Source organism: Camelus ferus, chromosome 6 (genome assembly GCF_009834535.1).
Source record: "Camelus ferus isolate YT-003-E chromosome 6, BCGSAC_Cfer_1.0, whole genome shotgun sequence".
NCBI classification, from domain to species: Eukaryota; Metazoa; Chordata; class Mammalia; order Artiodactyla; family Camelidae; genus Camelus; species Camelus ferus.
This window is the reverse complement of record NC_045701.1, coordinates 92,636,702-92,640,409: the sequence shown is the minus strand read 5'-3', so window position 1 is coordinate 92,640,409 and position 3,708 is coordinate 92,636,702.

Genomic DNA, 3,708 nt, shown 5'->3' with positions numbered 1-3,708 from the left:
GCCGCCGCTGGCATCCGGGGAGGGGCGGGGCCTGCGGGGGGCGGGGCCTGCGAGGGCTTAGAGGGACCCGCCTGGGGGCGGACACTCGCCAGAGGGTCGGGGCCGTCGAGGGTGGGAGCGGGGTGGGGGCGGGGGCAGGGGACAGGTCCTGCGCCGCCCCTGGCGATCCGATTTCCGACGCTGTGCAGTGGTCCCGGGGGTGTTTGCGTAGCTGTGACTTGAGCCCCAAAGGCCACATGCCTCACCGGCAGTGACAGAGGGCCCCCAACGCGGAGCGGCGGTGGCCCTCCCCGCCCAGACAGTCCCCATGGCTCCTAGCGCTCGAGCAAACCCAGCATCTTGACTTGCCCTCGGTGTCCACGCCTCAGGATAGCCGGCGGCAGAGACCCCTGCCTGACCACTCACACCATCCAGAAGGGCTGGAGGGGACCCCTTCCAGGGCTAAAGCCCACCCACTTACGTCCCAGGAGAGGCTGCGGCGGGGAGGCGAACCTAGGATGGAGGGTGCCAAGAGGAAGAGACTGCAGGCTTCATCTTGGGAGGGTTCAGAGTCTGTACCTCCCTCCCTGGGGCCGCCCATCAAAGCCCTCTACACCCTGACTACTGGGTGGGGACCATGACAGTTTGGTGGAAAACTGCATCCTCTCCGGAAAGAGCCCTTCCTGAACCTGAGTTTGATCCCCTGGAAGTGATGAAGTAAAATTCCTGTATTATGGCGGGACAAGTATAATGAAAACATTCTGGCTTTGAGGGGAAGACGCCCTCCCAGGCTCTTCTCTCCCTTGCCTTTGAGATGCGAACATTCCGCCTGGACGTCTCCAGGAATGCTGCTCTAGGCCTTCTTTCTAAAATGCAAACTTCAGAAAGGTAACTCTTATCCCAAGAAAAAACAAATGGGGTGAATAGGTAGTTTGGAATTGGCTTGCCAAGGACAGACACAAATCCTAAATGTCTTCTCCACATATATTAGTAAAAAGGGTAGAAAGGGTTCAGCTGTCTAAACAGGTGACCAGGATTTGTTCTGTCTGCCAGAAACCCAATTTGAATCCAACCTCTTTTGTAACTGATGAGTTTTTTTGGTAACTACTTTTTAATTGAAGTATAGTTGATGTACAATATATAAGTTACAGGTGAACAACATAGTGATTCACAATTTTCAAAGGTTATATTCCATTTATAGTTATTATAAAATATGTAACCGATGGGTTTTGTATTAGTGTACCTGATTCTTGGAATTCTGGCATCTCTGTCTGTTGAGTGTATCCATATACGTGTATGTGTTGTAGATGTGTGGCACTGCCAAAATTAATTTGTAAAAGAGCTGTATTTAATTGGCTTAAAGGGAATTAAGCGATTATACAAATACTCAGAAATATAAAAGAAACAAATTCAAATGATTTTCAGGATCATGTGACCTGGGATTAATTTTTAATGAATGAAGACAAACTTAAGCTCGTTGTTTTGCTTAATACAGACGTGTCTCCAGGGTCATCAGCACCAAGCACGACAGTCTCACGGTACCTCAGTTTATTTACCAAAAGTCAAAGAAGGTGTTGTTTCTGTTGCAAAATTTGTCAGCAAGAAAAATAACTTGATATGAAAAAACGTTTAAGTAAATTAAATATAACTTAGATTGAATTTAACTGAGTAAATGAATTTTGTTATTAAAAATAAGCTGGTGCAAAACTGGAGTACGATTTTCTCTCTCTCTGTTAAGAGAAGAAAGTTTTCTTAGACTATTAATCTACTTTTGATAACAGATTGTAAAGTTTAACTTATAATTAATCTATTTTAACCTTCTGTATCTGCCTTTGAAATCTTTTATTGTCATCTGGTTAAGTGATTAAGTATTGTTTCTAGAGACCTATGTTCCTTTTCCACCAAATGTCTTTTAAAACCTTTTTGACATTTTCGACAAACTTCCCAAAGATCAAATTCTAACTGAAGTCTGTTTGACCTCTAACTGTGAGGTCTCCCAAAGGCCCCGGAGCACCTCAAGGGGATGTCCTCTCCTTATCAAAGAAACATGTTAGACTAATTAGGCTTAAGGGAAACATTGTTAAGTAAGTGATTAACCGTCTTAGGTTATATTGTATAGGTAAATTTTATTCATATAGATATTCTAGAAATTATTTGGAACTCTTAAAAATCTCTTTTATCTCCTGGTAAAATATTATCAGTCATAATTCTAGTTATTACCTTAAAATGTCGTACATCACGACAGTGACCAAGTTTCTCTGTCAGTTGCACTGCAATCAGATCCTGAACAATGCCTTTTAAAGTCTTCTGTCATTTATTCAGATACTGTTTTACTCAGAAGCTTTTGCAAAAATGCTGGATCTTCAAGAAGATTCATAGACAGGACTTTGCGACAAGTACAGACTTCTGATCACTTTCAAATCGCACTGCTGAACTGGGTAAGAAAGTAAAGAATTCTAATGGAAAGCCTGCTGGCTTCATAGAACTGAAAAGAAGATCAAGCATTGGTCTCATATGACTGAGTAAACTGATGAACGTGGTTACAGTTTGGGGGGTTTTTGTCTGAAATATCACTGGCTTTTAATCTGTGTTTTCCAGATATAAGGAGACCCTTCCCCCTCAAGCTAATTACTACTTACCATAAATTACACCTTTGTAAGCAGAACTAAAACATTTTATCTTTTCTCTCTACCTGATCCCTCCAGAAACTGTAAACTCTTAAGCTTGCCAGGTGAGTAAGGCAGGCTACCTCCTGACAGGTGCAAATATCTCAAGAAAAATATCTGGAGGATCGCCAGGAGAGAGGAACCTACCCGAACGTGCATGTGTCCCAGACAGAATCTGGCAGCACGCCGTTGCTGTGGATTTTCCGGCCTTAAGAGGCCTTTTAAAAGTTCAATTTGAGATTCTTTGTAAAAAGTTCCAACACGGCCAACTTGTAAGACCCCGTATGATCAGTTACATTTACGTAAGTAATCAGGCCCATTTTACTGAAACCAGTCTTATTTTTGCAAGTTAATTAGCCTAATTTGGCTATCTAGTAGAAATGGGTGTAATTTTAGATAGAAAAAAATTTTCAGTGAGCATTAACTTGTCTTTAGGGGGTTTGTTTTTGTTTTTTGTATTTACTGCTTTAGAACAACCTCCCAGATGGCTCCTTGTTGCTGTTATATCATTGCAAAGTTTAATTGAAGTATATTAAAAGGACATTGTCAGTTTGCTTCTGAAGTTTATCACAGTATCTGTCTTTGGGTGGAGGTCAGATGTCTCACGACTAGCCGCCAGGCGATCGTGCGTAATGGAAAAGGCATCAGAGGAAGGACTCTGCATCAGAGTGGAAGAGCCCACTCCAGGCCTCCTCTCCTGAATGAGCGGCAACTCCTGTTTCTGACACCCAGCCTCAGCGCACTGAGACCAGCACCACCAGACCAGGGCAGGACAGTGGCTGACCCGAGCTGCCGGACCAAGCTTGTGTACTCATTACTTTGATAATTGTTCACACTTTTGCTTTATGAACCAAATGTATTTCTCCTGTGGGCTCAGGGTCACCTACAGGCAGTTTTGGAAACAGCCCCCGCCAATCTGTCTTTAATGCAAGCACACTGGGTTTGATCAGTTTTCCAAAGGTATGACCATTTGGCTGTGGTATTTGTTCCTTCACGTGAAATAGATGTCATTAACCATATAGAGGCTTTTAAAAAATTCACTCAGCAAGCTCTGAATGACAGG